Here is a 14,245-nt window from a genome sequence, read left to right on the forward strand (position 1 = left end):
TGTTGCGCTAACCCCTACACTACTGTGTTTTCTAATATTAATAATAATGTGTGAGTTCCTTTAAGTTAATGTCCCCTTTAAGAAGATCATGTCACACCAGTGCTGTGCAGAGTCTAGATTTGTGTTGACGATAGAAGTCAATTCAGGGCATTAACATGTTGATCCTCACATAAAACTATCACCACTGACCCTCTTTAAAGTGCCGCGTTGACTCACGTCAGTGAAGTTGGTGACTAAAAGGCACATCGCGCAGAGAGAGCTAAGTTTGTACATTGCAAGTGCACACTGTTATCTCTATTGGATTTCGATCTTTCAGGCAGATAACCTGATATGCTTTCAACAGCAGACTTACTGACAGATAGTTTATCTCCCAGACACTGGTGTGTGGCTCTCAATAACAGATGGAAGGTGAATGCACCAGATAACAATAGCTTGGTTTGTAGTTAACAGAAACATAAAAAATCTACAGCACAATACAGGCCCTTCGGCCCACAAAGCTGTGCCGAACATGTCCTTACCTTAGAAATTACCTAGGGTTACCCATAGCCCTCTATTTTTCTAAGATCCATGTACCTATCCAAGAGTTGCTTAAAAGATCCTATTGTTCACTCAACCTATTCTCATAAAGCATGCTCCCCAATCCTGGCAACATCCTTGTAAATGTCTTCTGCACCCTTTCTATGGTTTCCACATCCTTTCTATAGTGAGGCGACCAGAACCGAGCACAGTACTCCAAGTGCAGTCTGATCAAGGTCCTATATAGCTGCAACATTACCTCTCGGCTCCTAAACTCAGTCCCACAATTGATGAAGGCAAATGCACCGTATGCTTTCTTAACCACAGAGTCAACCTGCGCAGCAGCTTTGAGTGCCCTGTGGACTTGAGTCCCAAGATCCCTCTGATCCTCCACACTGCCAAGAGTCTTACTATTAATACCATATTCTGTCATCATATTCGACCTACCAAAATGAACCACCTCACACTTACAGTGCCATGCAAAAGTTTGGGCACCCCTGGTTAAAATTTCTGTTACTGTCAATAGCTAAGCAAGTAAAAGATGAACTGATTTCCAAAAGGCATAAAGTTAAAGATGACACATTTCTTTAATATTTTAAGCAAGATTACTTTTTTATTTCCATCTTTTACAGTTTCAAAATAACAGAAAGGAAAAGAGCCCAAAGCAAAAGTTTGGGCACCTTGCATGGTTAGTATTTAGTACCACCCCCTTTGGCAAGTATCACAGCTTGTAAACGCTTTCTGTAGCCAGCTAAGAGTCTTTCCATTCTTGTTTGGGGGATTTCCGCCCATTCTTCCTTGCAAAAGGTTTCTGTGAGATTCTTGGGCTGTCTTGCATGCACTGCTCTTTCGAGGTCTATCCACAGATTCTCGATGATGTTTAGGTTGGGGGACTGTGAGGGCCATGGCAAAACCTTCAGCTTGCACCTCTTGAGGTAGTCCATTGTGGATTTTGAGGTGTGTTTAGGATCATTATCCTGTTGTAGAAGCCATCCTCTTTTCATCTTCAGCTTTTTTACAGACAGTGTGATGTTTGCTTCCAGAATTTGCTGGTATTTAATTAAATTCATTTTTCCTTCTACCAGTGAAATGTTCCCCCTGCCACTGGCTGCAACACAAGCCCAAAGCATGATCGATCCAGCCCCGTGCTTAACAGTTGGAGAGGGGTTCTTTTCATGAAATTCTGCACCCTTTTTTCTCCAAACACATCTTTGCTCATTGTGGCCAAAATGTTCTATTTTAACTTCATCAGTCCACAGGACTTGTTTCCAAAATGCATCAGGCTTGTTTAGATGTTCCTTTGCAAACTTCTGATGCTGAATTTTGTGGTGAGGATGCAGGAAAGGTTTTCTTCTGATGACTCTTCCATGAAGGTCATACAGTGATATGCAAAAGTTTAGGCACCCCTAGTCAAAATTTCTGTTACTGTGAATAGTTAGGTGAGTAGAAGATGAACTGATCTCCAAAAGTCATAAAGTTAAAGATGAAACATTCTTTTCAACATTTTAAGCAAGATTAGTGTATTATTTTTGTTTTGTACAATTTTAGAGTGAATAAAAAGGAAAAGAGCACCATGTAAAAGTTTGGGCACCACCACTCCAAAGTCTGCTGAATCTTCCTGAAGGTCTTTTGCAGTCAAACGGGGGTTTTGATTTGCCTTTCTAGCAATCCTACGAGCAGTTCTCTTGGAAAGTTTTCTTGGTCTTCCAGACCTCAACTTGACTTCCACCTTTCCTGTTAACTGCCATTTCTTAATTACATTATGAACTAAGGAAATACCTTCTCCTGCTTTGTGGGCACCATTTATTTTAATTTTCAGACTGCTAGGCAGCTGCTTAGAGGAGCTCATGGCTGCTGATTGTTGGCACAAGGTTTGAGGAGTCAGGGTATTTATAAAGCTTTGAAATTTGCATCACCTGGCCTTTCCTAATGATGACTGTGAACAAGCCATAGCCCTAACAAGCTAATTAAGGTCTGAGCCCTTGGTAAAAGTTATCTGAGAGCTCAAATCTCTTGGGGTGCCCAAACTTTTGCATGGTGCTCCTTTCCTTTTCTTCACTCTAAAATTGTACAAAACAAAAATAATACACTAACCTTGCTTAAAATGTTGAAAAGAATGTTTCTTCTTTAACTTTATGACTTTTGGAGATCAGTTCATCTTCTACTCACTTAACTATTCACAGCAATAGAAATTTTGACCAGGTTACCCAAACTTTTGCATACCACTGTATCTGGATTGAACTCCATCTGCCACTTCTCAGCCCAGTTTTGCATCCTATCAATGTCCCGTCGTAACCTCTGATAGCCCTCCACATTATCCACAACACCTCCAACCTTTGTGTCATCAGCAAATTTACTAACCCATCCCTCCACTTCCTCATCCAGGTCATTTATAAAAATCATGAAGAGTAAGGGTCCCAGAACAGATCCCTGAGGCACACCACTGGTGTCTAACTTCCATGCAGAATATTACTCGTCTACAACCGCTCTTTGGCTTCTGTGGGCAAGCCAATTCTGGATCAACAAAGCAATGTCCCCTTGGATTCCATGCCTCCTTACTTTCTCAATAAGCCTTGCCAAATGCCTTGCTGAAATCCATATACACTACATCTTCTGCTCTACCATCATCAATGTGTTTAGTCACATCCTCAAAAAATTCAGTCAGGCTTGTAAGGCACAACCTGCCCTCCACAAAGTTATGTTGACTATTCCTAATCATATTATCCCTCTCTAAATGTTCATAAATCCATATTAACTTATTAAGTTCCTCCAACAGTTTGTTTTTTGTTCTGCAGTCTCCTCGGCCCCCATTAAAATGTGAATTGTTGTATCATAGCAGTAGAACCAAAGAGACATACAGACAGTGCCACATGAAGGCAGGTGGCTGATGGCTTTGTCAAACAGGTAGGTCTCAAGCAGAGTCTCAGTGGAAAAGATATCAAGAGACGCTTAGAGAGGCAGTTCCAGAGTATAGAACCTAAAGGTTCAGAGGGTAGCTAATACCTGGGACAAATAGAGGTAAGGTCATATAAGACCATAAGATATAGGAGCAGGATTAGGCCATTTGGCCCACCAAATTTTCTCTTCCATTATGTCATGGTTGATTTATTAACCCTCTCAACCCCATTCTGCTACCTTCTCCCCATAACCTTTGACACCCTTACTGATCAAGAACCTATCAATCACCACTTTAAATGCACCCAATGACTTGGCCTTCACAGCCGACTGTGGCAATGAATTCCACAGATGCTCCATCCTCTGGATAAAGAAATTCTTCCTCATCTCTGTTCTAAAGGGATGTCCTTGCATCCAATCTATCCAGACCTTTCAATATTCGGTAAGTTTCAATGAGATCCCCCTCATTCTTCTTAACTCCTGTTAATACAGATCTAGATCCATCAAACACTCCTTACATATGAATCTTTTCAGAAACAGAATCAGAATCAGGATCACTTTATTGCCAGTGTGTGAAACAGACCAGAATTAATTGCGGTTCGGTGCCAAGCATAAAACACAGGACAATACTATAACAGACAACTCAATAACAACCAACAATTTACAGGACAATAGTGCAAACATCCATGAATAATCAGCAATTAGCAGAATGGTCACATGTAAAATGTCAATAATCAAACTTATATAAAGGTGAACAGCCTCAATAACTATCAACACAACAAGAAGAGCAGGGAGACCATTTCACGGATGTTGCGCAGGGACAGTCAGGGTATTACACCTGAGTGAGTTTTGTTGAGAAGCCGGATAGCTACAGAGATGATGTGTGGTCCTGGTGGTGATGGACTTGTAAGATGTCCATGATGGCAATTTGGTGAATAGGTGATGCCCGGGGGGGTAGAGTTAGCAGTCATTTTTTCAGCTCCTTTCTTCACTCCGGTGATGAGCAGGTCTCGTAATGTTGGAACTAACAGCACATTCATTCCTGGGATCATTCTCATCAACATCCTTTGCACACTCTCCAATGCCAGCACATCTTTTCATAGATAAGGACCTCAGAGTTTTCAAGTAACTGTAAAATTAGAAATAATGTTCTGAGATAGGAAATTCATCAGTGGGTTTTATACCTAGATTTGGTTGGATATAATTCTTGTATATTAATGGCTTTATTTTCTGGCTAGTCCTGTGTCATGATATAAGCCACATAGTAGTTTTTGGGAGTTAAATGCTCTGTTAGTAAGTCTGTAGATGCCTAGAGTATATTGACGAGTGACATCACAGCCTGGCATGGACACACCAATGCCCCGAATGGAAAATCCTACAAAGAGTAATGGATAATTGGCCCAGTCCATCACAGGTAAAGCCTTCCCCACCACTGTGCCAATCTCTATGAAGCGCTGTCACAGGAAAGCAGCATCCATCATTAAGGACCACCACCATCCTGTTCACGCTCTCTTCTCACTGCTGCCATCGGGAAGAAGCCTCAGGACTCACACCACCAGGTTCAGGAACGATTATTACCCATCAACCATCAGGCTCCTGAACCAAAGGAGCTAACTTCACTCAAGTTCACTCACCCCATTACTAAACTATTCCCACAACCTATGGACTCACCTTCAAGCAATCTTCATTTCATGTTCTTGATATTTATTGCTTATTTATTTATTATTGTTATTATTTCTTTTTTTCCTTTTGTATTTGTACAATTTGTTGTCTCATTTACACTGGTTGCCTGTGATCTTTCATTGATTCTGTTACAGTTATTGGATTTACTGAGTATGCCTGTGAGAAAACAAATCAGGGTAGCATATGCTAACACGCATATACTTTGATAATAAACTTACTTTGAACCTTGAAGAAACCATATCAGGTTATCTGCCTGAAAGATCAAACTCCAATAAAGATAAGTATGCACTTGTAATTTACAAACTTAGCAGTGTCTGATCTGAGCTCCGGTGAATGTTTAGCTGAAGAGTTCACAAATATGTGCAAAATGCATAACACAGAAATTAGACCCTTTCACACACTCCATGCGAGCACCGGGAGAAGTTAGAGTAAGGAGGTGGGGGGAGGGGAAGGAGCACAAGTTACTTGGTGGTAGGGGAGATCAGGCGAGGGGAACGTGGTGGGTGGTGGGGCGGGGAATGAAACAATGTTGGGAGGTAATAGGTGGCAAAGATAAATGGCCTGTACTGTTCTGTAGTTTCTATGTTCTAAATGTTATGACCTCAATAATGGAAAGGAAACTGTTAAATTTGCTTTCAGAGATGCCAAGTGCACCTTTGGGGTGGCTTTCTGCTGTGGCCAAGGTGTCAGCTAACTGACTTATAAAGGAATCCAACAGGACATAATCCCCCACTGATGAACCACCTTCACTAGAATGAAATGTGTTGGGAACTTGATATCTTTTGATGAGCAATGGATATAAACAGGATACCTTGTCAACCTCATTGAAAAACTTTGGTCTGGTTTAACAAATTAAGCCTTTGAATTACATGCACGTTAAAGGCATGTTCACTTAACTTCATGTCAGAATCTGAATCAGAATCAGGTTGAATATCACTGACATATGTTGTGAAATTTGTTGTTTTGCAAGAACTGTACAGTGCAATACATAAAAAAACTATAATTTAAAATAAGAAAGACAAATATATGGTACTGTGCCAAACTCTTGGGCAAATATATATAGCAAGGGTGCCTAAGACTTTTGCACAGTACGGTACTGTCAACATGGAGCAGAGAGCAAGTTTGTAAACCTGGCAGGAGCAAAGGATTTTGGGAATGGGGAGGGGTGTGGGGCAGGTGGCAGAGAAGGAGTGCCAGGAGTGGAGGGTGACACAGGTACAGACACAACCCGCCCTGAGACACCAGCCAAGGTCATTTGATTGCAAACAATTGGTTTATTGATCGTTACAGAACGTCTCTCTGGTGCTTCCTGCTCCCTCCCCTCTCCCTTCCCCTTCCCCTAAACACGATCTCCTCTCCCTGCCCCCTTCCCACTCTCAGTGCACAACAGGGGCCCATATCAGAATCAGGTTTATCACCACTCACATATGACATGAACTTTGGTTTTTTTTGCAGCTGCATTACAGTGCAATAGAAAAAATTACTACAGCACGTGTAAAAGTCTTTGGCATTGAGCTATATATATGTGCCTGAGACTTTTGCACATTAATATACGAATAAATATCATACAATAGCATTGCACTAACCATAATGCTACTGTAAAATGTACATAGTCCCTTCCAGCCTTTCAAGCTGCACTGATCAGAAATTCCAAGCAACCGTAATTTAACCCTAACCTCACCGTACCCAACCAGTATGGCTTTGCACTGTGGGAGGAAACTGGAACACTTGGAGAAAACCCAAGCTTTCCACAGGGAGGGCACACGCAGACCCCTTACAGAGGATGCTGGAAATGAACCACAAACTCTGATGCCCCAAACTGTAATAGCGCCCTGCTAATCGCTTTGATACTGCCTCTCAAATTCCACTATTGAATCTGTTTCCACAACCACCCCGGACAGCTCACTGCAGGCACCTACCTCTCCCTGTGTTAAAAGAAACTTTCCTTTTCTCCCCTTAAATACATATCTCCAGGAAAAGAATTTGTCCACTCTGTCTTTATCTCTCATAATGTCATAAAATTCTATCAGGACTCCGCTTAGCCTCTGATGCTCCAGGGTAAACAATTCTTCTTTGCTTATCTATAGTTTTTCATAAATTCTATTGTATTCCTTTATTTTCATGTAAATACATGCAAAGAAATGAATCTGAAAGCTGACATACATTCAGTGGCCTTTTTAATAGTTACACCTGTACACCCACTCGTTAATGCAAATATCTAATCAGCCAATCATGTGGCAGCAACACAAGGCATAAAAGCATGCAGACATGGTCAAGAGGTTCAGCTGTTGTTCAGGCCAAACAATCAGAATGGGGAAGAAATGTGATCTAAGTGACGTTGACTGTGGAATGATTGTTGGCGCCAGACGGGGTGGTTTGAGTACCTCAGAAACTGTTGATCTCTTGGAATTTTCACTTACTACAGTCTCTAAAGTTTACAGAGAATGGAGCAAAAAGAACAAAACAAAAAAAAACCCATCCAGTGAGCGGCAGTTCTGTGGGCAAAAATGCCTTGTTGATGAGAAAGGTCAGAGGTGAATGGACGGACTGGTTCAAGCTGGCAGGCAGGCAACAGTAACTCAAATCACCATGCATTACAAACAGTGGTGTGCAGAACAGCATCTATGAACACACAACATGTCAGGCGTTGAAGCGGACGGGCTACAGTTTCAGAAGACCATGAACGTACACAAAGTGGCCACTTTAACCTAATGCGGCCACTGTGTGTATGCGTACTTTGACAAGATCTTTACTTTGAACTTTAAGTTTGTTCCTCTCATAAAGGACCCAGAAAATCTTTGACCTGATGCAACATGCACCAGCAAGTTGTGCTGTGATAAGTTACTGTCCGTTAGGCTGCTGGCATTTAGGGCAGCGATGGAGGCCCTCCATCTCTGGCTGTCCTTGGCCAACTTCTCTATTGTGCCCCAGGTGGGGTTCAGGATCCTCAGTTCTGCCTCTACGGTACAGCACCATGACGTCTTTGGCCCTTCATTGAGTTTCCTCTCAGTTTTCACTACTGTCAGTCATGCAAGTCCCGGGTGGAGACTCAGGGATACTGCTGCACTCAGATATAGGAGGACTCTTCACTGCTGTTTTCTTAACAATTTTGCTCTACCAGTCAGGGTTCTTAGCCCCGAGCTGAATCCCCGAATCTGGAGGACCAGTGGACCACTCTAAGTCTGACCTCTGTCCTTTGACCTATTCGGCATGGGTGACCTTCCCAAGAGCCAAAGCACAAGGCCCTGACTCCATCCAACATAGCCATCCGGGTCATTGACGCACGCAAGCCTCCAAATCCTATGACAAGGTTATGGTTCTCTTGGAGGGCTGTGATAAGAATCTTCATTTAAAACCTCCCAGTGGTTGGGTCAATGCTGAAGTTCCAGTACTTCCAATGACCTTGATGAAAGCTCACCACCCACCAAAAATATCCAGCAACCTCGATGACAAAGAACTTTGCAACTTTGCTCCTACTGCTATCCTTCTATTGGCAGGCATCACCTCAAAGGGACTAATCGCATCCAGCTGCTGCGGTGACATCAAAATGGCTGAATAGCCAATCATACCCTCACATGCAGGAAACAGGGAATTTATAATTCTATTCTTAACTTCATACAGCATGCTAAATAAAGACTGGAATATATTGACGAGTGAAGTAGAAAATAGAATATTATAAAAAGGACATTTTAAAGTACATCACACAAAATGCTGGAAGAACTCCGCAGGCCAGGCAACATGGATGGAAAGGAATAAAGAGTTAACGTTTCAGGCCGAGACCATTCATCAGGAATCACCTCGTGAAGGGTCTCAGCCCAAAAAGCTGACGGCATAGTAATTTCCACAGATGTTGGCTGACCTGCTGAATTCCTGCAGCCGTTTGTGTGTGCTACTCTGAATTTCCAGCATCTGCAGAATTCCTTGTGGTTAACCTATATTTACAAGGATAGTATATTCTACAAATATACAATTAGCAAACAGTCTGGTGAATAAACTATGTAATATTACAGATTGTTATGACATAAACAGTTGCTTTGATTTGTAACTAAGCATAATATTTTCAGAGCATTTTCAGAATGGAAGTAATTTGTTAACATAGAAGATAGAGCATTACAACACCGTTCAGGCCCTTCGGCCAATATGTTGTGCTGACTTTTAACTTACTCCAAGATCAATCTAACCCCTTTCTCCCACACAGCTCTTCATTTCTCTATCATCCACATGTCTGTCTAAGAGTCTCTTAATTGCTGCTAATGTACCTTCCTCTCCCACCACTGTGACAGGGCGTGACATTCACCCACTTCTTTCTGTGTGAAAAAAACCTACCTTGGATATTCTCCCTATACTTTCCTCCAATCACCTTAAAATTATGCCCCTGGTATTAGCTATTTCTACCCTGGGGAAAAAATCTGGCTATCCACTTGATCTATGCCTCTTGTACATCGCTATCAAGTCGCTACTCACCCTTCTTTGCTCCATAGCGAAAAGTCTCAGCTTGCCCAAACTTTCCGCATAAGACAGGCTCTCGAATCCAGGCAGCATCCTGGTAAATCTCCTCTGCACCCTCTCTAAAACTTCCATATCCTTCCTATAATCAAAATGATGCCAGTGTACAATGCTCTTTCGGTCAACAGCTTCCAGATAGCAAACAAAAATAGCTTTTTTACTTCTTTTACATCTGTTTTTCACCAGAGAAGGAGTGTGTGTGTGTGTGTGTGTGTGTGTGTGTGTGTGTGTATGTGTGTGAGTGTGTGTATGCGAGTGTGTACATCTGTGTAAGTGTGTGTGTATATGTGTGAGTGTGAATATGTATGTGTGTGTATGTGTGTGTATGTATGTGTGCGTGTGTGTGTATGTGTGCGTGTGTGTGTATATGTGTGCATGTGTGTCTGTATATATGTGTGCATGTGTGTGTGTGTGTGTATATGTGTGTGTGTGAGTGTGTATGTGTGTGTGTATGTGTGTGTGTGTGAGTGTGTGTATGTGTGTGTGTATATGTGTGTATGTGTGTGTGTATGTGTGTGTGTGTGAGTGTGTATGTGTGTGTGTGTGTGTGTGTGTGTGAGTGTGTGTGTGTGTGAGTGTGTATGTGTGTGTGTGTGAGTGTGTATGTGTGTGTGTGTGTGTGTGTGAGTGTGTGTGTGTGTGTGTATGTGTGTGTGTATGTGTGTGTGTGTGAGTGTGTATGTGTGTGTGTGTGTGAGTGTGTGTGTGTGTGAGTGTGTGTGAGTGTGTGTGTGTGTGAGTGTGTGTGTGTGTGTATGTGTGTGTGTATGTGTGTGTGTGTGTGTGTGTGTGTGTGTGTGAGTGTGTGTGTGTGTGAGTGTGTGTATGTGTGTGTGTGAGTGTGTGTCTGTGTGTGTCTGTGCGTCTCGCTGCGGCCAGTGGGTAAGCCTCTCAGTCTCAAGCAGTGTCCCTCTCTTTTGAATAATGTCAGTGATATCATATGATGGTATCATGCTTCTGCCTTTATGACTGTGGACTTTTTCAGACTTGTGCTTTTTATATTCTGTGTTTTTCTCATCACCCGTTCCTTTTGCATTTTATTGTGTGAGGGGAGGGTGTTTAGGGTTGAGGTTCTGTTAGGGTTTTGTGCAGGTGGAGAGGTAGATTTTTGGGGTCGGTGTTCTTGTTCTGTTTTGTGTTGGGGAGGTGGTGTTAATTGGGATGCCTTTTTTTGTACAGAGGGGATGCATTTGATGTTTCTCTCTTAATGACTTTCATGTTCTTTCGTCGTTTTGTGGCTGTCTGGAAAAGACAAATTTCAGAGTTGTATAAGGATACATGCTTTGATAATAAATGAACCTTTGAAACTTTTAACCTTTAATAAGGCAGCCAGAACTGAACATAATGTTCTAAGTGTGGTCTAACCAGAGTTTTATAGAGCTGAAACATTACCTTGTGGCTCTTAACGCTCAATCCCCCGACTAATGATGTCAACACACCATATGCCATCCTATTAACTTGTGCGGCAACTTTGAGAGATGCATGTACGTGGGCACCAAGATCCCTCTGTCCTCCACACTACTAAGAAAAATGCTATTAACCCTGTACTCTGCCTTCAGGTTCAACCTTCCAAAGTGAATCACTTTACACTTTTCTGGGTTGAACTCCATCTGCCACCTCCCAGCCCAACTCTGCATCCTGTCAATGTCTGATTGTAACCTACAAAAACCTTCTACACTATCCACAAACTTTGATGTCAAAGTGCCATCCGGCCATTCAAGATTATCCCAGGAGTTTATTCCAGAGAGCTGCCTGTTCTCTTTCCCTATTTCTCTGAATATTAATACATAAAGGACTGCCTTTGTTCTAGACATTTCCTAATGACCTACCTCCTTGATGATTTCTCTGGATGCTGGTCAATTAGCTGACTCATTCCTTAAGCTGATGATTTAATGCACAGGTATTGCATTTAAATCAGGGTGTAACCAACCAAGTTGTTAAACAACTTATTTCATGTCACTGACTTGTCCAATTACAAGCATCATTTGGAATCTTTCTGAATGCTTTCTGCATTACTCTGTGGCCACACCTCTATGGGGAGTGCATTGTTTAGGGAGGTTCTGAGAATGTGAAAAGTTCTGCAGTTTTACATCTGTTTCAACCCCTCCTTGTGACATTTACCAGGAGTGTTGCAGAAGAAGGCCCTGAAGCATTGTTGGGAATTCCTAGCAGCCATCCCACAATACCTTTGACCCTCTATCGGCCAGAAAGAGGTACAAAAATAGCCAGACTGGGTTCCACCTTCCCTCAGGCTGTGAGGCTAATGAGATGAATACCCTGCCTCCACCAAGGTCTTGTCACCAGGCCAAAGAACTGTTTACTTTTTACTGGACTGTTTACTGTCTATCTGTATTGTGCACTACTTGCATTTTGAACTATATATTATTAATTTATTTGTGGTAATATTTTGCTTTATGTTCTGTTTGTGATAAATGTTTTGCGGGTGCTCTGTGGTCTGGAGGAATGGTATTTTGTTTAGTTGTACAGTTAGATGATAGTAAACCTGAACTTCAACTTTTATAGCTTAAATTGAAATATGTTGAACAACTAATTATTAACAAACAATAGCAGGATTCAGTTTACTGAATTATTTCCCTTTGGTTACTACAGCCATTTAGACATCACAAACTCACAATCCTATACGGTAAGTCACTCATTCCATTGACTTGATACTGGTTTATAATGAGCAAAGCAACTAATACCAACACTGGGTCATTTCTCTACAGATTACAATTCTTCAGCACTCATCCAAGTTCCTTTTAAATAGAGTCATAGAGCACTACAGCACAGAAATAGACCCTTCTGCCCGTCTAGTCTATGCTGAACTGTTATTCTGTCTAGTCCGATCAAACTGCCCTCCATACGCCTCCCCTTCATGTACTATCCAAACTTCTCATCTCAGGGATCAGAAAGCAGGTACACAGTTCTGAGTTGGATGATCAGCCATGATCATACGGAATGGCGGTGCAGGCTCGAAGGGCCGAATGGCCTACTCCTGCACCTATTTTCTATGTTGCTATGTTTCTATCTCATCTCATCCCATTCCATCCCAACCATCTCATCCCATCTCATCCCCATCCCATCCCATCATATACCGTCGCATCTCATCCCATCCCATCCCAACCCATCTCATCTCCGTGGTGTGTACCTCAAATAGCCTCTGACAACCAACTGCTACTCCTGGCCTTCACCTATGATTTAGCTACTACACCCGGCGGAACCATTCCTACTGACAGGAGAAGGGACAAAGGTATGTTACTAGTACTTTAAAGCTGATTGCTTCGGGTAGATGGGGCTACTCAGCCATGGTTGGCAGCTCACCTAGGAGAAAGAAAACTCTGACTTCAAGCCTCCGCTGCCTTGCATCTAGACCCTCTCACAAGAAGGCTTCAGCAGTAAACTCTGAGGGAAAACCTGCAGCTGGAGTCTCTAAGGAAGTCCTTCATTTAGTCAGTGGTGACTGGTAACTCCTGAGATGCTGCTGGTGCCAAACTGTGTCGGTCTCTGCTGTTCCTTTGGATTCTTCAGCTGTGTGGAGAAGTGGAGCTTGTACATGGGCAACAGCTTGCTCTCCATCTTGTACTAACCCTGGCTTCCACGTTGCATAGACTGGAATGGAATATCCTCGCTTGACCCGACCAATGGGGGGCCTCAGCCAGATCAGCACCCAAAGGATGGCACCATGGATCCAGAAACTCCTGCCAGGAGAGCTGTCAAATTTAAACTCAAGCAACAAACACAAGAGCTACTGCAGATGCTGGAAATAGAGAGCAATACGCACAAAATGCTGGACGAACTGTGGTCCTGATGAAGGATCTCTGCCTAAAACATCAACTGTTTATTCCTCTCCATAGCTGCTGTCTGACCAGCTGCGTTCCTCCAGCATTTTGTGTGTCTGTTAAACTCAAGCAATAGGAATTCAGAGTTCAATGCCAACGTCATCTACAAGGAGTCTGTCTTTCCTCCTGATGGAATAGGTGTGTTTCCTCTGGGTGCTCCAGTCTCCTAACACAATCCAACGATGTACAGGTTAGTCGGTTATTTGGTCATTGTAAATTGTCCGTGATTAGGCTAGGGTTGAATAGGTGGGTTGCTTGGCGGTGCACCTCAAAGAGCTGGAAGGACCCGTTCCACATTGTATCTCAATAATAGTAATAATAATAATAATAATAATAATGTGGAATTAATTAAATCCAGAGTAATATGCACAAAATGCTGCTCATAAACTCTCAGAATGGTTATAAAATCTCATCTGGCTCGGGGAAAGGAATCTGCAGTCTGCCTGCAGGTGACTTCATATCCACCCATGACTAAGCTCCTTCTTTAGTTTACTGATTTATTTATTTAGAGACAGAATGGAACAGGCCTTTCTGGCCCTTCAAGCTGCATCTCCCAGCAACCCTGATTTAACTCCAGCCCAATCACGGGACAACTTACAATGACGTCTAACCAGTATGTCTTTGGACCGTGGGAGGAAACCAGAGCACCCGGGGAAATCCCACATATTCCAAAGGCAGTAAGTACAGACTCCTCAAAGAGGACACCAGAAATGAACTCTAGACTCCAGATTCCTGAGCTGTAATAGCATTACGCTAGCTACTACGCTTCTGTGGCACGTCGTTCAGGAAATCAGGGATGACTGATA

At 42.5% G+C, this 14,245-nt stretch overlaps 1 protein-coding gene across 6 annotated transcripts in view; it reads right to left on the reverse strand.

Annotated features, from left to right (window-relative positions):
- The window catches only part of LOC134358291 (cardiac-enriched FHL2-interacting protein), a 99,402-nt gene that overhangs the window by 27,647 nt on the left and 57,510 nt on the right, over window positions 1-14,245 (reverse strand). Inside the window, exon 1 of one of the 6 annotated variants that reach the window (XM_063070329.1) lies at window positions 9,559-10,030. The exons of the other annotated variants lie outside the window; for them this stretch is intronic. The gene's annotated coding sequence lies outside the window, so the exon portion shown is untranslated. Of the gene's footprint in view, window positions 1-9,558; window positions 10,031-14,245 lie in introns of those variants that run through there. 6 annotated transcript variants of the gene reach the window in all.

This window comes from Mobula hypostoma, chromosome 18, assembly GCF_963921235.1.
Source record: "Mobula hypostoma chromosome 18, sMobHyp1.1, whole genome shotgun sequence".
NCBI lineage: Eukaryota > Metazoa > Chordata > Chondrichthyes > Myliobatiformes > Myliobatidae > Mobula > Mobula hypostoma.